Below are 22,245 nucleotides of genomic sequence, written 5' to 3'. Positions count from 1 at the left end.
GGTCTGTACCCCATAAACAGCCTAACTGACATAGGAAAGCAATATAGAAGTGTATTAGTGGACCTAATAAAAGTATTTTGGGTTCATAAATTGTGTCAAATGGCTGTTATATGCATATTTGTATAAGTGTGGAAAAATTATAAAACAATATTTTTTTATCAAATAATTGTTGCAGTTAAATTGGGGGTACAGTAAAATGGGTGCAAGTATATTTTTGTGTCTATAAAGTGCACTTTTAAAAAAAAAAAAATACACCTGCTGAAGCCACCTGCAATAACACCTGAACCATCCTTTCAGCCCCCCAAAATACACATTTTGGTGCAAAATGTTTGCGCCAAACTGCGGCTTTTTCGCGGCTAATCGAATTCCCCCTATGTATGTTATTGCTTTGTTACATTAGACATAATTACTCAATATTGGCCCATATTCAATTTGGTGCGAAAAGCCGAGATCGGCGAAAAAGTTTCTCTGATGACATCATTTTGCCAGGCGGAAAAGTATCGCCGTATTCAGTTTCGCCTAGGTGGAAAGTCAATGCAATGTAATAGGTGAAAAAGTTTCGCCTATGAATTGCAGGCAGAAAAAAGTGCAGAATTGGGGTTTTGGGGTGCAACGTTGCGGGAACCCCCTAGCAGGCTTAAGACAGTCCTCCAAAAATTAAATTGTGTCAAACATTTAAAAAAAAAAGACTTTACAAGACCCCAAAAAAGTACTTTAATTTTGAGGGTGAAAAAAGCGAAAGTTGGGGGGACACACTTAAAAGCTAGCGGAATAGACTCCAGGGGGGTCCCCAAGTATGCCCCATGTGCTTTTTTACTTTGCATGTGGTTGCGCCAGATGGATTTTTCACGATTTTTTAAACTTTACTTTATCAACTTTAAAATATGCTGCTCCCCATTTTCAGGTACCCAAAATTTGCTGGGACTAGTTATTTTCACAAAAGAAAACTTCTAAATGCAAAGACCCAAAACAGCACGACCATTTAAAAACCCCAAATACCTTCAGCAGGGCAATTCGGGGGTATCCAAAGTGAACCCCCATGTCAGTGCATCTTTTGGGGGGTGTCAGACTGATTTCCCCAAATCTGACAGGACTTTCTGCCTGTTTCAGTTCGCTGGGTCCTGTTTTCGCGTCCTTTCAAATTGAATACGGGGACGCGCGGCAGCGAACACGTTACTTTCTCGCCTGCAAAACAGGCGATATGGGCGAAAAATCCGGGAGTCGAAAAAGTATTGCGGGTGCGAATCAAATTGAATATGGGCCATAGTCTCGTATTGGTGATGCATTTGTTAGTAAGGATCCCGGATGGCTCCCCTGCTCAGAGGGATAATGTTTGTGAAAACATTTTGTTCTTGGGAAACTCTGTCTACATGACACATAATAACGCAGCTTTCTCTTTTATTTACTTTATTGGGGGAATTCAATTGATTGCGATGTTGAATAGTCCCGGGAAGGAGGTCCCGGAGATATTCCTCCCTCCCCACAACGGCACCTAACACTTGGTTGCTCATGTCCTGCTGCTTGTGTTATGCAGCTATGTTTATAACCTTGTCCTTGTCCTACATTGTTTTGTATTACTATTAACTGTTTTTCTTCTGTGCTCATTTATGTACTGTGTAAGGCGCTGCGGAACCTTTGTGGCGCCATTAAAAATAAAGGCTAATAATAATAATATGAGGAACAGCACTATTTTTCAGTTTTAGAAGCTTCCGTAAAATCTAGACCCCCTTCCCCCTGGTTTCAGGAACGCTCCCCGTCACAGACTGAGTCGCCAGCAATGCCGGTGTCCACAGAGTTGAGGGATACTTTGCTGCTGCGCGTGCACAAAACACCCTAAAAACTCATGCAGCGCATGTATCCCAAGGTGTGTGTGCACAAAGGCGCAGCTGTGATTGAGACGCACAGCATCAGAAATGAATTGGAAATGTGCTTGGCGGAAACTGGGAGGTGGCTAGTCAGATGTTATGAGAGTGTTGCGGACGGGGTGCTGAACCGGTTGCATACACCGACGTTTAATCGCTCACAGATGGAAAATCTGCACCTAGCTGGTGCAAGTTTCGATGGTGGCGGCTAATGATGCAACAAGTGGTATCCCAGGTAGACGCTTGCACATCAGGGGAAGGGCTGATTCTAGCATTAACATAAAGTTGTAGACGCGACTATGGCAAAAGACGCTAAAGTGGTGACAGCAGCTTGCGAATCAGAATCAGACCCACAGTGTTTTCCAGGGCGGAGGATGTATTTTTTAACACTTTCAAAGGATGACTCTCCACACACCCCTAGGCCTCACCACACACACCTAGGCCTCACCACACACACCTAGGCCTCTCCTCTCCACACATCCCTAGGCCTCACCACACACACCTAGGCCTTTCCACACACACCTAGGCCTCTCCTCTCCACACACCTAGATCTCTCCACACATCCCTAGGCCTCACCACACACACCTAGGCCTTTCCACACACACCTAGGCCTCTCCTCTCCACACACCTAGACCTCTCCACACATCCCTAGGCCTCTCCATTCACCTAGGCTTCTCCACTCACCTAGGCCTCTCTACACACATAGGCCTCTCCACACACATAAGCCTCACCAAACACCCCTAGGCCATGCCACACAATCTTAGGCCTCTCCACACACCTAGGCCTCACCACACACCTAGGCCTCTCCACACAGCCCTAGGCCTCATCACATTTGAGCAGTCGCCAATTTATCTCCTTGGCGCATGCGCAGTATCAGCCCCATAATATCACTTATTGCATGCAATTGAAAGTAGAAAAAATAATTTAAAATACTTCCACCAAAGGGGTGTATATGGTGAACTCTGCATTTTCTGAGCTTTCTACCTTGCGACAATTCGAAGTGAGTTTACCTCAACTTTGGAGCAAAAGTTGTGGGATGTAATACGTGTTGATTTACACTAAAGTTATGGGATAGCTGTACGTAAAAGGTAACGGTAGGTAACCGTAGGTGGTGTCACCGTACTGTGATGTCTTGGAAATGCCCAGACCTGCATCAGTTGTAATCTGACATCTCGTTCGTCAGTTTGAACACTGGCTAGGCTGCTCATGGCAAGGCGATGTGCATTATCCAAACGGAGCATATTAGTGGGTGCTCAACGGATGGGACATTTTCAAAGTTGTGCGTACATTCAACATTTCTCAATCTATGGTGTCACGTGTGTACCGGGAATACCTCATGGAAGGCATTATGACCCACTGTAGAAAGCGCAGTGGCTGACCAAGGATGTTTAATGATCGTGACCAGTGACATCTGCCCAAAATCACACTGGGGACACTGGCTCAAATTACATCCAGCAGGTCAGTGCGGTGTTCTTTAGCTTCCATGGGATATGGGAGCAGAAGACCTACCAGAGAGCCCCTGTTAACACTATGACAACGGACACAGCGCCTCACCTGGGCTCATGATGTCGCTAATTGGACCCTGGATGACTGGCAACATGTGGAGTTGTCTGATGAGTCACGGTTCCAGTTATTTAGGGCTGATGTTATGTTTCAGGTGTGGCGTAGACCCCATGAGGCCATGGACCCCAGTTGTCAACAAGGTACGGTGCAGGCTGTTGGTGGTTCCATAATAGTGCAGGGTGTGCTCACGTGGCATGGGTTGGGTCCGCTGGCCCGCCTGAACACGTTATTGACCATTAACTGCTATATTGCATTGACTGATGACCATTTGCAGCCCTTCATGGAATTCATGTACCCCAACGACGATGAAATATTTCAGCAGGATAATGCACCGTGTCATCGGTCCCAAGTTGTCTGGAATTGGTTCAAGGAGAATTCAGTAGTGTTCCGCCGAATGGTGTAGCCATCTCCTTCACACGATATGAACCTAATCAAGCATTTATGGGACGTGGCGGAGAGGTCTATTCACACCAAAGATCCTGCACCTACAATTATCAGGGAGCTGTGGGAAGCTATCCAGACGGCATGGGTCAACATCTCTCCAGAGGTCACCGTATTCCTTCCACTTGTGGAATCGATGCCATGTTGAGTTGCTGCAATTCGCTGGCTAGAGGGGGTTCTACACAATACTAAGTACCTTTCCCATGACTTTTGGCACTTCAGTGTAGAAGGTACCAAATAAAGTCTCCCGCGACTTCCATCGAGTTGCTAAAGCCCATGAAAAATTGCCCAAATCAGCCAGCGAGTTGCATTACACAGGCAGAGCCGTAACTGTACTTTTTGGTGCCCTGTGCCAGAAAGAGTATTGGTGCGCCCCCCCCCCCCATTATTTTTCAAATATGGACATAACGCTCCCGAAAAAGGGCTATGGCCTCATGGGGAAGGGCCAGGGAAGAGATAGGGGCGGCCAGGAGATGCTGGGAATAAAATAAGAGGAAGCTACAAGTGAGAATGATAATTAACAAAAAAATTGACAGGCCCAAACAGCGCCCCTTGTCCTGTGGTGCCCTGTGCCATGGCACAAGGTCGCACTACCCTAGTTCCATCCTGTACACAGGGCATACAGTATTATAAGTTAATAGCTTAGGGAAAAAGATTGGAGGACAGAGCAGAGGAATGCAAAAGTGACTCAGATGTTGAGGAGGATACCAAAAATAAAATATAATTTTGCTGTACTATAAATAAAGATCAAAATATTTTTGTGCATTCTATTTTGATCTAAGTAAACAATGTGAGTTTGCAGTCTTACTTTTTCTAAAAAAACACTTTATTTAAAAAAAAAAAAAAATTGAAACAAAAAGTTGTCCTCGACTTAAGAAAGGTAATACTTATATGACTTGCATAATGGACAATACAATACAACTGTCAAAGTTAGTATGCAAAACTAACCCATCAAACATGTTTTCACATCACTTTAGGCATTTATCAGAGCACTTATGGGGTAATTTTACACAATTACCAACATAAAGGGAAGACCAGTGCAGGAACTTGGTATTTGAAAAACGTTTGTTAAAGAAAATAATAAACTTTGCACGCAACAAAAGTGCGATATTTATAGTGAAATGGCCTGTGGGATGGTTTCTATAGACTTTGCATGTGATGAAATATTCCATACATATAAGCTAACAGGCCTCGAATGTCAGATTTCATCAATCTCGCTGCACTGTTAATTCTGGCTCATATCCAGTTAGTTGTCTACTCGCTGACTATTACGCCGGGCAAATTGTATCTTTAACATCTGGAGGGCAACTTGCGTGGCGAAGAGATTGAGGGTCTAGTTACTAAGCAGTGTTAGGAGACAGAGTGAAAAGTGATAAGGTGCCAGCCAATCAGCTCCTAACTGCCATCTCTCAGGCTGTGTTTGAAAAATGACAGTTGGGAGCTGATTGGCTGGCACCTTATCACTTTTCTGTCACCTAACACTGCTTAGTAAATAGACCCCTGATTCTGTTGAGCTTGTCTGGAATCTCACTCTATTATATAAAGCGCGTTGAAACTCACGGGAAATACACCAGAATCACGCCTGTTTTGCAAAATCGTAACCCCCCAAAAAGTATGATGAAAGCAGCTTTAGAGATAAATGCGCAATCATTCAAAGGCAGGTGACCATCATCAGTGTGTATTTGCACCAGTCCTCAGATGAGTGTAGTTGCTGACAGGTGTATATATATATGCATCTATATCTCTTCGTTGTTATGCAGTGTCGAAGCTGGATAATTGGCTGAGACAGAATCTGTTAAAATTAAAATCTGCATGACGCCATTTTGTGAATGGCAAAAAAAGACGCCATTTTGCGAATGGCCGCCCAGGGCCATTTTGGCGAATCTCGCACAGTATCAGTACATACGGCGATGTTATTATTTAGCGTTGTGCGATTCCCATGCAATAGAACAATGTTAAAAGTCCCCATTATATAAATACATACATTTACTAAAACATATAATATGAACAATCCTGCAAAACACGTACCACGGTACACTCCACAAACACGAAGACGCACAACGCTAACTAGCGTCTTTTCTTAATATCCTTACACTTATACATTGCACACTTACATAGGAAGGTTCCCTAGCATTAAGGTTAATATACAAGGTTGTATTCATTATTAATTATGTAATAAAGCGACTGTATTTAAGATCTCAGGTTTAGTACATAATAAGCAGACCGTGTCTGGTGCTATTCTAAACCACTGTTTATTTGCAGATCTCCGGTTCCATCGGCAAGGAGATCGCAACATGTGTCTGCAAATTATGGATCATAGAGAGTTAGGCATTGAAATGTACTCTGTAATGTAATGTTTGCTAGCCAGTTTAGACTTGTTCTTCGGCAGGAAAACAGACACAAAGAGCTGTTGGAGGTTGAACTATTACAATACAAACTGACCTATGAACTGTATCGTAACAGAAGAACCAGGAAGAAGAACCAATGGGATTATGCCAACTTGTTCTATTGTATTGCCAGCTCTGTAAGGGTACAAAAACAAGCACTCTGGATCAGATAGTCAGTGATCTTTCTTTGCTGTTGACGGAGGTTTCATAGTTGATGCCGGGAATCTAGATCCAGAGCTCATGCGTATGTATTCGACTGTACCTTGTGATTGTATAATTTGTTTGCGCTAATTGTATTTAGATCACAGCGTGTAACTAAATGCTTTTTATGTGAATAATAACTTTTTGTGCTTTGAAACCACAATCAAAGTCTGGAAAGCAATTATTTCTTGTGCGACTTATAACGCTCAATAGCGACATTTAGGGTGTATAGATCATTAGGTATTCATAGCAGGCACCAATGTAAGATCACTTCTCCCCTTCACGCCTCTTCTGCAGCAAACAGGAGCAAATGCAATCAAATCTGTATATGCAGCTTGGGCTTGTGGGAATATAGCCAGGATGGCTTCGGTCCCCTTGTTAATGGCATGCACTCCTTTTCTAGTTAGTAAGTGCTACCAATGGTTTGCTTCCTTCCTGTCCTCACGCCTCAAATTAGCCATTGTCACAGATGGTCCACACTGCTTGTCATCTTCACGTAACACATCCTTACACACCTTGCATACAGGGATGTAGTTAGTTTACCGCCTCACGGGATGCCAGCAGTTGAAATCCGGGCGCCGGAATCCTGACTTGTGTCCAGAACACCGTCACTGGAATCCCAACGTTAGTTGAGATGCTGACACAGGAATCCCGACACTTAAGTATAGCGGGCCGGGTTAGCTGTTAGCTGCGGGGAGGGGGGTTGGAGGTTTAGGCACCACTGGGGGGTTAGGGTTTCTCTGTGGGAGGGGGGGAGGCTAGGGTTAGGCTGCAGGCAGGGGGGGTTAGGATTAGGCACCACGGGGGGGACGGTTAGGCACTTACAGGGGAGGGTTATGTTTAGGCACTAATGGAGAGGGTTAGCGTTAGGGTGCAGGGGGGTTAGGGTTAGGATGCAGGAAGGGAGGGGGGTTAGTATACTTACTGAGCCCCTATCGGGATTCTCAGCATCGGGATGCCACTGTCGGTCTTGTGACGGCCGGCATCCCGACTGCCGGTCTTCCATAGCCAACCCTTGCATACATTTACTGTTCCCCATCTCCATTCACTAACAGCCTTGTATTCCTCTGTCTCTCAGTTTGAGTCATACTTATCTGCTCTGCCGGAAGGTGGGGGAGACTCAGTTGTAATCTTGTTTTCCTGTCTCTCTCATGCCCGGTGCATACAATGAGATATGTCGTTCGCACAGCCGAGGCGATAAGAGCATCTGTCCGTGCTCACAGACATATCAGGTCGGCCCTGCAGCACAGCCGATGCCGATATATCTTGCAGATATATTGGTACATCTGCCTGTGTGTACGGGTGACGACCCACCAACCGACCCGAACACTGGCCACAGGAACCGCAGGCTCAACCATCACAACTGGGCGGCCAATTTTTTTTTTTTTTATATTTGTTTATTAAGCACAGGGGAAAAAAATACAACTAAGTAGAACTGTCGTCCATCATTGAATTTTGATATACAAAAAATTAGCTGGAAACACATGTTTACAAGTCAGCGAGAGAGAAGGAAAATAAAAAAAACGCATCAATTAGAAACAACAGACCCATAAAAGACGGGGAAAACGGTTGTGCCCAAAATAACCATGGCGGGTCTTAGTAACTTATATCGAAAAAAGTAAAATAAAGTGTATTAGAGAAAAAAAGAGGAGGAGGGGAGAAAGAAGGGAAACGAGTCGGGGGGAGAAAAGAGAAGAGTATGAGTATAGCAGGAATGTTCTGGGAAGTGGCCAAATTTAAATGTGCCTGCCCAGTTGTGATGTCTGGCATATCGAGCGGTAAGTGTTTATAGCTTACCAAATCAGCCGCTTAGTCGACGGGTCGTCCAAGTGTGTACCCGGCATAACTTTTTTCATCTTCTCTAGACAGCTACTACAGTTTGGAAAGAAGATTCCCTCTGCAACTGACTTATGCTCCCTACACTTCACCAATCCCTAATGACTCTCATCTGACTCCCCAACACCTATTGGCAAAGTCCTGGCACCTCTGCTCCCACCCCCAAACTACTGCAGCCAATAGATCTCCAGAAACTGTAACTGGAAACAGAACAGATCTGGTCCTAGCGACCAGCAGCTATTTGCACACTAGTGCACCCAGGGGCGTATTCATAATGGTTGCTGCTATTTCCAAGTTGGAGAAAGGACCTCTGTGACGTAGACACCACGTGACCGCTGCAGGAGACTGGACCGCTCCTGCGTTACCATCCACTAGGGCATAGAGTGGGAATATATATTTGTGGCGAGCGCAGCGAGCCACCGTGCCCGAAGCGTAGCGAGCCCGCAAGGGGACACTTTTGGTCCCCCGTTACCATCCCCGCCCCTCCCCCTTTGAGGCCGAGTCACGTGGGTGTGACGTCACAGGGCCATCAGCCCTGTATAGTCTAGACCTAACCTATTTATAATGGGTACGCACACAGGCCCCCTTCTCTCTAAAGACGCCCCTGAGTGCACCCAAGCAAGACCATACCTGGAAAAAGACCAAAATGTCAGTCACAGATTACACAACGCAAACTGCATGCATTCAGTGAGCAATGTGCCACGCATGTGCACAGGGATCCGGACTGGCTGGCGATGCTGCCAGTTACTTGGTTACAATTCTCACAGAAGCTGCACACCTACAGCTCACAGCCAGATCCAGCTACCCACCATACCTATCCCAATATAAGCACAGAAATCCCAATACGTCATCAGCTGATAGAAGCCACTGTTGAATACCATGGCTCGCTGATGCAGCACTGTGTAAATCAGAGCTCACAGGGTGACATACAGTATAACATCTATCAAGTATATGCCGTATTTGTCCACTAGGTGGAACAGGTGAGTTTTAGCTCTATACAACAAAACACACATAAAACCTTTGGAATTAGAAAATATTTTGGCTGTGCCTGTCACATGAAGCCCTGCCCTCATAACACTCCAGTGCACAGGTCTTTGCCTTCCAAGATCAGCACACTCATCTCCTAAAATTAATTTGCAGTCGTGAACACTCTGAATAAGAATCTGTTCCAATCCCCGCAAGTATGCAAACTGTGGACATCCCCAGATAAGAGAAGTTGTGCTCTGCAGTAGATCCTTTGGGTTTATTTTGCCCATTTGAACCTTAAACAGTCCAGGAAGGTTGTCCATCATTGCTAAGATGGAATCGGTATGAATTACCGCTGGACCCCTGGCCGGCAGTTCAAATCCCGACAGCGCCTGGCCGACAGAGGAAGAAATCCCGATCGTCCCTAGGTAATAGGTAAGTATTCACTAACCTAATCTACCTGCTAACCGTAACCCTCCTTTAGGGTTCCTAACCCTAATCCCCTCCTCTAAGTGCCTAAACCTAACCCCCCCCTTCCCCGCCACCTAAATCTAAGTCCCCCGGGAGAGTGCCTGACCCTAACCTCCCCCCGGGGGTGCCTAACCCTCCCTCCCCCTAGCCTAACCTCCCGGGGGGTGCCTAAACCTAAGTCCCCCCCCGGGAGCCCTAAACCTAACCCTCCCCCCACCCGCAGCTGTCCGCTGCGGCGCCCGGCATCCGCTCGATCGGGATGCCGGGCGCCGGTCTAGATTTAGATGCCTGTCATTCGTCCCTAGTCGGGATAACAATGTCTGGAAGCCGGCGGTCGGCATTCCGTCCGCCAACTTCCTGAACGTATACCGCTAAGATTGTTCAACGCCATTCTGGAGGGTCGATGTTTGGCCCCTGCGCATGCGCTTCCTTCCGGCGTACGCATGCGCGAGCCACAGCAAGCGACGGCAGCTCCGTTGCTCCGGGGCTCACTACAAGACGGGCGGCTGTCGATGGTGATTGACAGCTCGCCCCGTTTTGTAGGCAGGGATGGTGGTGGCTGCACAAACACTTGTGGGCGGCCCTACTGACATCACTCGTGATGTCAGTAGTGGACTTCCTGCTCTATTAGAGCAGGAAGTCCACTCGGGCTTGCGGGAGCTGAGACCCATGCAGGGTCTCGCCGCAAGCCCGATGGTCGCGATAATCGCGACCATCGCCAGGCCGCTCGCACAAGCTGTGGGTGGTCACCCACAGCTGTGCGAGCGGCCTGAAAGCCGAAAAAAAAAAAAGAACGCCCTTATTCAGAGCCAGCGCATGCAAACAGCGTGCGCCTCTGAATCAGGCCCTTATTTCCAATCACACAATGTGGCCACAGATGTGGATGATTTGCATGCAACTCTTAATCATGCCTATAAGGAGCATCCTGACCAAATGTCCTAATAAATATGTGCACATGGACTGATTATTATGACTCTTTTGGCACCTACAGTAACTCTCCATGACAGTGCTTGTGTCTCTGTACCCTTTATTACCTTCCCCCTTCCTCCTCCTCTCCCTGCATATATGCTACCAGCAGACGCCTTCTATCCCTGTATCTCCTATGTTGCACAGATTACAAATAGTTTGTGTTTCATCTCTTAAATCCATTCACTGCCTGGAATTTGACCCCTTGGTCATTTTATATCCTATGTATCGTCCAGCAGGAGGTTTATGCTTTTATGTATTTTGGGCAATTTGAAATGAACCTTGTAATGCAAATAGTCATGTGGCTCCCAGCCCTATTTCCTTTTCTGGACACAGGGGCATACGTGCACTGCTGAACGCAGATTCCCAATTATTGGGAATCTGCGCGTGCGCAGAACCCGTTCTGCGAATGTACAGAATGGGTCCTGTGTGATCACAGGCAGCCCCTTCTATGCCTCTGCCTGATTGACATATAAGGGAGGTTGCGGGGACGGCCGGCGTTCCCGGAAATGGGGGAGTATCAGCTGACCCGGCGCCATCCACTGGTGATCCCAGCCTGCGACCTCTGTAGCAGTGCTGGGATCGCAAATGCTGCAGGGGGTGTCATACAGGGGGTGTCATAGAGGCGGTGTCATACAGGGGGTGTCATACAGGCGGTGTCATACAGGGGGTGTCATACAGGGGGTGTCATACAGGCGGTGTCATACAGGACGTGTCATACAGGGGGTGTCATACAGGTGGTGTCATACAGGGTGTGTCATACAGGGTGTGTCATACAGGCGGTGTCATACAGGGGGTGTCATACAGGCGGTGTCATACAGGCGGTGTCATACAGGGGGTGTCATACAGGGTGTGTCATACAGGTTGTGTCATACAGGCGGTGTCATACAGGGGGTGTCATACAGGCGGTGTCATACAGGGGGTGTCATACAGGCGGTGTCATACAGGCGGTGTCATACAGGGGGTGTCATACAGGCGGTGTCATACATGGGGTGTCATACAGGGTGTGTCATACAGGTTGTGTCATACAGGCGGTGTCATACAGGGGGTGTCATACAGGCGGTGTCATACAGGGGGTGTCATACAGGCGGTGTCATACAGGGGGTGTCATACAGGCGGTGTCATACAGGCGGTGTCATACAGGGGGTGTCATACAGGGGGTGTCATACTGCTGCATTTGCATGTTTGCCAGGGCGGAATTACAAAGTTGCCGGGGTGCAGCTGAATCACCCCCACAGTCCCTTATTATTATTATTATTATTATTCAGAAAATGAGTTACAAAAATAAAACAAATATGAATGAAAGTGTTATATATAACTTAAACATTATTTTAAAAAGGTTAAGTCTATATTGATCAAGGGACCTGTATACTCTGACGCTCTTTGAAATATACGCCTGAGTTTATCTTGCAGCGTAACAACTCCCATCTTCCAAGGAACATCAAATGTCACTTACAAGAAATGGTCACTCTGCAATCAAAACCTTTTTTCAGTGCAAATCTATGTATAGTCCTGCAAAACAAAACAAAAAAATACAGCCGCTTTCCATAAATACTGTACAGCTTTGTTATGTTAAAATGGAAAATTGCTGGCATATTGGCTAGTGCTACTGTTTGATAAATTACACTCTATAAATAGCGTTTTAGAAACTTTTATAAACCAATAATCATTAGCTCATCTTTAGCTGCACATTTGCTTCTGAATGGCCAATTAGGGTCACTACTGTCACTACTGTACATTATATTGCTGGAAGCCGCAGGAGCTCGGTCTTCACATATTCTTAGTTTGACCAGGAGCACAACTTGTTTTTGACTAAGCTACCTGCTTGTGCTCTTGTTCTTGGGTTGTAGCATAGCATTTTCCTGCAACTTAAAAGGTATACACACTAGACGATAAAGTGAACGATATGGACGAATCATTATCGTTCAAGATTGTCCAGAGTGTATGCACAATATCGTTAACGATGCACGCTCCTACGGAGTGTTAAGGATATCTTCCATCGCCTGAACTTGCAGGGCAACCTGACGATATTCTCAGATTCTGCAAGTTCGGGAATTTGGCAGCATGACGTCAATGAACGATATCGTTAATGATATCGTTCAGTGTGTATGCTGAAATCGTTTGCCCATGAGTACAAGGCCAAACACTAGACAATACCACTCATGGAGTACATCGTCTAGTGTGTATGAGCCTTTACTCCTGATCTATATACCACTCTTTTCTTAGTGACTCACCAATCTTTTCAGACTATTCCTGAAAAGACTTAGGGGGACATTTATCAAACCTTCTAAAGAGGACAAGTGGAGATGGAGATGTCACCATACCAACCAATAATATTCTAACTATCATTTATCTAGTACATTCTATAAAATGATTGCTAAAACCTGATTGGTTGCCATAACCAATGATGAAGTGTAGCAGAACACAAAGTTCCGATCCGACGGTAAAATGGACAATTACATCTTCCCACACTCCCGCAATTTCATTATCAATTGGCGGCACAACTATCTCCTCTAGCCCCAAAGTGCGCTGTCTTGTAGTTATCCTGGACTCTTTTCTCTCATTCAGTCCTGCTATTTCCATCTAAAAAATATTTCCAAGATCAGACCCTTTCTCAACCAGGATGCTACTAAAACCCTTATCTACTCACTGGTCATCTCCAGATTGGACTACTGTTACCTCCTCCTTCCTGACTCCCGTCTCTCTCCACTCCAATCTGTCCTCTACTGCTCAGCTCATCTTCCTCTCCAAAACGTTCTGAATATGCCTCCCCTCTCCTTCAAGCCCTACACTGGCTCCCCTTACCCTTCAGAAACTAATTCAAGGTTACACTCTCTTATGAAGCCGCCACCCATTCCTCTCCCATTTACATCTCTGACCTCATCTCCCTTCACTCTCCTGCCCGCCCTCTTCCCTCAACAAATGCATGCCGCCTCTCCTGCCAACTGATTACTCTCTGCCACTCCCGCCTCCAAAATTTTGCCAGTGCTGCTCCCTACCTCTGGAACTCTCTCCCTCTTCCCATCAGACTTTCCACCTCTCTACAAATCTTTAAACGGGCTCTCAAGACCCACTACTTCATCAACGCCTTCAGGCTTTCATCCTAACCCACTGCTACATGCTCCTTCCTCCCTGTCTACCCCATCTGTGTAAAACCTGTTTGTCTGCCCCACCCCTTTAGAATGTGCTTCTCTTTACTTATACTTTACTTGGGCACCTAACACCTGGTTGCTTACGCCCTGTTGCTAATTTGAGTGTTATGATCGCTAATGCAGCAATGTGTACAAACCATGTCCTTGTCCTGCATTGTACTGTACTGTAAGTCACTGACTTCCTGTTCACTTATTTGTCTATGTACTTTGTAAGGTGCTGCGGAACACTTGTGGTGCCATTTAAATAAAGGATAATAAAAATAAAAATCATAATAATAATAATAAAAACACTAGTAAAACACTAAAGCAAGACCAAATACATCACGGTAGGATTGCCATATTCTGCATTTTGCTAATACAGCGGGTTTCAATACCTATGCTCATTATGTTCAGCACAGGTTCCATTCATTCGTCCTTTTCTTGGCCTTATGTGCCCAACAGGACATCAGAGAAGGGCATCATTTACTGTACTTACAGTACTGGCAATAAAAAGTGAAGTCATTAGCCTCTTAATTTAAATGCCAAGTTTGAAATGATCAAACTAATAGTAAGCAAGGTATGTCTATGGCTGCATTTACAGGGGGTACCAAATCTAGGCCACCATACGAGTAGTGCCCTTCTGTAATTCTGTGGTGCAGACCCCACACTGATATTACGATGTTCCTTGTTCTATAGGATATACATGTATTCGCTTTCCATGGGTATCCCGCTAAACGACATCCAGTCTGGATAGAAGACCTGGTTGCACATGGTAATCAGGACAAGTTAAAGGTTGGCGGAAGACCCAGCGCCAACCTAGGTAAAGCAAGGCACCAAGGGAACAGGTGGGTTTAAAAGGCACAGTCACAGCTAAGAAGGGTGGTCATTGATGGATGTAACCGGGGTCAGTGCCGCCTCAGGGTTATGACTCCGGATGGACTGGACGCAAGATAGCGAGGGTTGGCAGCACAGACGTCACAGTGAGAAGCCTAAGTGGATTTGCTACTTTGTGTACCCACCAAAAGTGGGAAGACTTTGTGCCACCATGTGTGTAGAAGAATAAAGAGCGCGGAGCAGCAGCTGGAATTACACAAAGAAGGGATTGCGACAAAAAATGCAGATAAGAGTTAGGAGCGTTCACTCGCAGAGCAGTGACCCTGCATTTGTGTTATTGTCTTGTGTTGTGTGCTGTCACACAATAAAAGGGTGAGTTTTTCTTCCCCTATTTGCCTAGGCAATTTATTTAACCCACGTCCAGGTACAGCGAAGACAATGGGCGTCATATAAGGTCTGATCTATGGCCCTCATTCAGAGCCACTCGCTATTTGCGGTCGTTCGTTCTAAAACAAGGGGTGGCTATTCAAATGAACCATTCGCTGCTTGCGGTCTGTTCACGCCTCTATGTCTGAACGAGCGAACAAAACTTGCGTTCGTTTTTTGAAAAAATACGCCCCCTGGCCGCTCGCATCCTATGTCCTGTCCGCTATTTATTAGATTAATCGAGTACATCGACCAGGGTATGAACTGCTCGCTATTCTTGGGGCTGGTGTTTGCTACCACAATTTTGCGAGCAGTTCTGGCTATAAAATAACCCAGTGACGTGGTCAATGACGCTGCTGTTTTAAATATGCACACCCATAAAACGCCCGTTTTCACCTTTAAGCACGCCTGCGTTCTGATTTCCACTCCCCGTTTTCAAGCACCTTCCCCTGTTACCACCCACATACGCCTCTTTATGTCAATCAAATTAGCAGGCATTCGCTATTTTGCGAGCACATGAATTTCGTCCACACTGACTGGTTAGCGCATGCGTATAACGATCCGTACGCATGCGCAGTTGGGCAAACATCGCTCGGAACGAACGAGCGGCCGCTTACGAGCGGCTCTGAATCAGGCCCTATGTACGGACCAGTTGGCTGACAAAAGAGCTAAACATTGCCCTGTATTATCACAGCATAGAGTAAGCTGTATACTGTATAAAAAAATGCACATTAACATTACAATCCTAAATCCATCTTGATCATCTTACCTATTGATATCATGCAAAGTAATTTAACTCTATAAAATAAGACTAATCTCCCATCACGTGCAAATGAATAAATAAAATAAAATTGAGGGACATTCAATTAGCCGCAAGTTGGCTCAAAATTGCTTAACGTGTGCTAAAGACCCGTGGCTGCAAGGTCTTGCTATTCAATTAGAAATCTGTAGTAAGTTAAGGCGGGTCTCCAAGGGGCGGTGACGCCGATTTTAGTTCGAACCTCCAGAGTTGGTGAAAAGTAGGGAGAAATTCATAATGAATAATAAGGCACTTAGAGGTTTTTAAATAATAAAATATGGAAAAAAAATATATTTTATTTTCTTTAAAAAGCAGAAAAATTTGATAAATTATGTGGGTATGGGTCAAGTGTGTTGAGGTGTAAATGATGTGAGTCATGTATGTTGAGTTGTTGCATTGATGGGAAAGAGTTTTTTTAAAACTTTTTTTTAATCTTTAGCAGATGGGAGTTGTGAGTTTTTTGTTTTTTTTCAAAACTTTTAACAAACTTGTATATACACTTAAAAATCACTAAAGATCACTTTAAAAAATCACTTTAATGTACCCCTATATACTCCAGACACTTGCATTTGCTGAAATACACATGCTGGCTATAATGTTTCCATCATTCAGAAAAAGTTTGAAAAATTAACCATGTGACACCATGTAACAGCCCCCAATACTTTGATTATGGCCACTAACAGCCTCCTACACCAGAAGTTCCCAAACATGGTCCCCAAGGCTCCACGACAGTTCAGGTTTTAGAGATATCCATGGCTGTGCACAGGTGGTTAAATCAAATACTAATCAAGTCACCTGTGGTCATGCATGGATAGCCTTAAAACTTGGACTGTTAGGGTGCCTTCAGGACCACGTTTGGGAGCCACTGTCTTCTTATCTCATTTGTCACTTTTTGGGGGGTTCAGGACGATTTCCACACTCTCTCATGCACTTCACATAGGTCGGAACACTTACATAAATGTTGTCTACAGGTCCCAAGTCAAAGGGCCTATCCATTATCCTGCTTTGTGAACAATCCGACCAAATCTAGGAAGTTTTGGTCGCATTGTTCACAAAGTCAGGCAATGGATAGCTGGCAAGGACCAGCAATGCACGTGCACGCTGGGTCCTTGCCGACCCCGACTGTCTACTGAACATGCCCGTCAACCTGACGACGCTCGTCAGGTTCGGCATGTTCAGAGATAGGAGGTCAGGCTCCTTCACTCAATGACGTTCAGTGAATGCCGTTCAGTGCGGGCACCACACCTCAGCGACCTGAAGGTCTGAACGCTAGACGTTCAGACTTTCAGGTTGCCTAAAGGATAGGCCCCTTAATTGCATTAGACTCTTTGGGCCCATATAATGTTAATGTGTTTGCATGTGGAATTTGCACATCTTGGCCATGGACCTTGGGTAGTGTAATATGTTTATCAGTGAGTCAAACTGATCAAAATATATTGAGTAACTAAGTAATAAATGATTTGTTTGTTAATATATGATGTCTAATTTACATATGAATGTGGCACAAAATCAAATTCTTCAGACTACAACATATGTGGCTCCTCTCATACCTCATATTACTTTGGTCCACAATTCTAAAGATTCGATCTTAGCTTTAATATGTTCTATTATGTCCTTCTATGAATCTGTACTATTGTCCACCTATGCAATCTGTCTCACACTGACGCTTCAGAAGGACATCTTCCCTCTTGGTGTATATTACAAATAAGTAGGATAAGTAGGATGCCACATTGGACCATTCTGGGATGACTGATACCTACAATAAAAGATATAGTTACTTTATATTATATTTTATACATTATTTTCCTTATAAACGTGCATTTTGTTAGATGGATGCATCTGTTGTGCATTTATTTCTATTAAAGTTCAAGATTTATTTTCACGTATTTAATTTTTTTCATGCAATTTGATAGATGTTCAAATAAAACTGTCCATACACAGGGAGATCCGGATGCATGCTTGATTTTCAGCCAAATTGGCAGATCATGGACACATTACACCATTCTGCGCTTAGGCTGAACAACCCAATTAGGGAAGTCGGCTGATGAGCACCCATTGGCAGATTGCAGATTTCCACCAGTCCCTTTTTCACGAGTTCTATTTTGAGATTATTGACTGTTTGGGGCTCATACATGAAGTGACTTTTTGGCCATTTTGGACCCAAATAACAAATGTAACCATCCAATTCCCTATGTGTATAGGTAGAGTGGATGGCCCCAGTCTAGTGAACATAGATTTTGTCAACCTATTGACATGTACTATTTTGCAAAAGAATATTAGTCTTTGCTGATTCGAACAAGCCATACGGTCTTCAAATACATATGTGCTTATCATCTCTTAAGGGTCTTCACATTTATGACTACAATATATACTGACACATTTAGATAAATATTAGCAAATGAACATAAATCCAGAAAACCAGAACAAAACTCTTCAATACTGAGATGAAGATGCAAGATAAGCGTCACGTCCATCACACAGCCATGATATCTACTTCTGATATGCTCCTATCTATTAAACAAAAACTGTAGTTGGCTGTTTGATAAATTAATAGTAATTTCTGTAAAGTATTGAGACAGTGTATATATTTTCAGAAAACACAGACAAAAATTAAAAAAATATATATTTAATTTTATTTTTCTTTAATTGAAATAATTGGAACTAAAAAAATTTAGGGAGTTAGCTGTCCTTAAGAAATTGCTAAAAGTAAAATAAGATATAAAACTAACATTTTGAAAAAAAAAAAATTGTTTAAAAAAAAAAATGCTACATTCAGTGCATTAATAGTATTAATGAACCCCTATGAAATCATACACTAGTATGAACGTCTGCATCCCTTCTACTGTATTTCATAACCTCCTCTGACACATAACGTACATTGTAGAACGAACATATATATTGCTTTATTCTTCACATCGACAGGCTCAGATTAATTTATGCAATAATTTTCAAGACATTAATTATACTCTAATTTATGCACATACAGATAAGACAAAAAATACTGAATATGGGATCAATGGACCCAACAGCACTGGAATGAAATGACAGGGACACTGAGTAGCCATTTCAGTGAATAAAACCATCTAAAAACCAATATTATGCCATGTGGATAATTTTCTAGCATATAATCATCAGACAAATATATCAGCCGGAAAATGATTAAATCATGACGTCTTTACAACAGTAAAATATAATTCATTATACAGTATTTTTATACCATTTTTTATATTTTCTAATATATTAAATGGAGCCTTTTCCATTGTTTTCATAGTAGAGCTTTAAAACACGATTATAAAGATTGGGTGCTGTCGACTGGGTGTTCTCGCTTATAAGATGGAGAAAATGGTATAAAATGCACACTGGATTTGTATCACAAAATGGATGCCTTGGGGGCTGAGGGAGATGATATTATTGGGTGCTCCAACAGAATGGGGCCACATTTGCCATTTTCACTTACAGAAAATGACTTTACAATTGAGCCAGGGAATATTTGCCATCAGTGAATTATATATTGAGATGTTCACGTGGATGGACAAATGTGCCCAGAGATTTCACTGTATACATGTTTGTTTTATTATGGTACATCAGCAAAGTCATTAAATCATTTCAACGTCTCATTAAAGAGTTTTAGCCATGTCATTCGTGAGGTAGATAAGCTCAAAAAAAAATTATGCCGACTAATATTGTGATCAAAAAAATAAGATAAAGCATATAAATATATAAAATCATATACCTCTAAAAAGACAGTCTATACATATGTCATTATAGTATACCTTTTGCATTGCAAAATTCATATAATATTTAAATTTTAATTACATTTATAGTCTTAGCTCCGTACTACCATTTCCAATGATGACTGTCACGAACTACAGCCGGAAATTTTCTTACCGTATGGAAACCCGGTGGCGGATCCTACTCGGTAACCTTGCGACAAATCTTTCGGTAAGGCTGTTTGGTGGGGATGTATTCCGTTCACCGCTGGGAGAAAATCACAACTGCTGAGGGAAAAAAAATAAGTAAATTCCAAAATAGGTTTTGTTCTGAGCTCATAAATGCCGAAAAAACCTTATTGGCCCCACGAAGAAGCCACATGACCAGCAGCGTTGCGCATGTGACCTATTTTCTTTCCAAATCCCTTGTATTCAGTAAATGGGATTCACTGATGTAGGTGCCACACAACATCTCATACAGCTGCTTCTGATTGCTGTGACTGGGCTCCATTTAGGCATATATGGGGCAGGTGCCACAGGCATCAAAACCCATGCACCATATTTGTGAATTGTGGAGAGCATAATGATTCAGGTCAAATTCCCCATTAACACCCAGGCTAAACAAATGACATCCCACAAACATGTTGATGGTCAGTCCTCAAGTTAAGGACAAGTTTAGGCTCAGTCTAGACTGTAGCTCATCCGTCACCTACATTTCCAGAGAGAAAAAAATATTGAAAGCACTTGATAACTGGAGTGCAGACAGGCTATTGGCACTTGTTCATTGATGCGGAAGAGGTAATGGCTGTCTAATGCCCTTTATTCATGTGATTCATATCGAAGATGATTCTACGTGTATACTGTCACTGCACATGTATACAGTGACGGCCCCACATGGGGTGATAAAACGGGTCATCGAGTGAGCAGGAACGTAAACGATGACAGCAATCGCACAAGCTATTGTTTGAGTGTAGCTATAAACTTGAAGTCGTTAATAGAGCTTGTGTGTGTTAACAGGTCAGGGTACAAAGCCTGAGAGATCTGCAGCCTTTAGAGATTATCGCACAATGAAATGCAACAGTGCACAGTGTACGATCATGGCAGGGAGAGAGTTAAGCGACAGCCTGGCTTTCATATCAAATGTGTCCTGTTTTAGTGATGGAGATAAATAAGGATTAAAAGCCCCAGATTAAACTCATTCTGCTGTTACTAACATCACCCCATACCCACATCAGCGTCTACTGCATGCAAACCTTGCTAAACATTTTATATATACAGTATATAATATATATATACACACATACATGTATACAGTATGCTATGTAAATGTAATATACAAGAATTATAGCATTGTACTACTTCAACTGCTCTGATCCATGTTGTGTATAAAAACAGTAGGCCTTCCGCTTGATTTTATATAGTCATACAATTCCTTGTTCACTTGTAATATTCATCCATTTAACATTAAAAGGTATATAAATAATTTTTAAACCAGTTCAAAAATACAACAATGTCATCAATATCTACACACAAATAAAATAAAAGGAATACTATTTTTTTAACTTACACATTGTTTCTGAATATGATATGGATATAAAAAATGATTTAGGCAATAGTTAAGGACAATGGGGCACACAAATATACACTGGGATGACAAACCCGATCCAAGAGAGATTGAATCAAATGTTCAATTTTCAGCAAATCTGTTTAACATCTTTATTACTGGTTATAACATTTTGTTTAAAAAAAAATAAAAAAAAAATAAACTTTTTTTCTCCGCTTTACCTACGCAGACTGATTTGTTCGCCATATAACAATTGAATTTGCAGAAACTTCAACTTTTCAGAAAACTGATCATGTTTATGTCACAGTGAAGGGAGAAGTCCCTTACTTTGCTCATCCAGGACAACAATTCAGATGCAAGAAGACTCACCATGTACTGTTGGGTCTGTGACCAAGATGGGTGGCATCCAGTGCTAGAGACCCTGCTCATTGTCACCCTATAAGTAACCTCTGCCATGGCTCCCAGCAAGGTCAGGTCTATAAGAGGGAGGAGGCCCCCATGCTTTGGCACTAATCCCTTCAGAAGGGCGTGAAGGGGAGAGGGGAGACGAGAGTGGGAATCCGAGCACATGTCATAGGAAGAACATCCCCGGGGCAGGAAACAATGCTGTCTCCATCCCAAATCAATGGTGCACCTTCCATATAACCTTCAGCTGTTAATTAAGCCAATGGCTGACTAACAATGTGTTAAATGACAGAAGTTCACAATGATTACACTTTGCCTTTTAAAAGCACCAACATGCACAGCGGCAGCCTGCAAGTGAGTAAACGGAGACAAACCAATGACAAATCCATGCAGAAAGGGCAGCGGTCCTAGTGCCCAGGAAAGCTTATACAGATGTGTGCCATTCATTTGTCTGAGAGAGCCACACAAGGATGTACTGCAGATCAGGCCAGAGGGATCAAGTCAACGACATTAAGCATTTCCCTGGGCTTCAAGTGATTCACAAAGGTTCATATATGGGGGATATGAGCTGTAAGGCATCCTGTAAACACAACACACTGTAGCGAGTGTAAGCTCTTGGGAGCAGGGGAGCTCATTCAGACCCACTCGCTAAGATGCATACTCTCGCTGCTGCCGATGGTATG

The 22,245-nt window shown here is 43.6% G+C and overlaps 1 protein-coding gene across 9 annotated transcripts in view; it reads right to left on the bottom strand.

Moving 5' to 3' along the window:
* PCBP3 (poly(rC) binding protein 3) overlaps positions 1-21,585 on the bottom strand; it is a 72,826-nt gene extending 51,241 nt beyond the window's left edge. For 8 of the 9 annotated variants that reach the window (XM_088476375.1, XM_088476380.1, XM_088476377.1 and 5 more), the window contains exons 1-2: positions 21,527-21,560; positions 19,772-19,881 (exon numbers count right to left, since the gene is read on the bottom strand). The gene's annotated coding sequence lies outside the window, so the exon portion shown is untranslated. Of the gene's footprint in view, positions 1-19,771; positions 19,882-21,526 lie in introns of all 9 variants that reach the window. The other variant, XM_088476376.1, reaches the window with a different exon arrangement.
* Between the last annotated feature and the right edge of the window lie 660 nt (positions 21,586-22,245).

This window comes from Taudactylus pleione, unplaced genomic scaffold (genome assembly GCF_031769625.1).
Source record: "Taudactylus pleione unplaced genomic scaffold, aTauple2 ptg000188l, whole genome shotgun sequence".
Lineage (NCBI taxonomy): Eukaryota > Metazoa > Chordata > Amphibia > Anura > Myobatrachidae > Taudactylus > Taudactylus pleione.
This window is presented reverse-complemented; position numbering and strand designations above follow the sequence as displayed.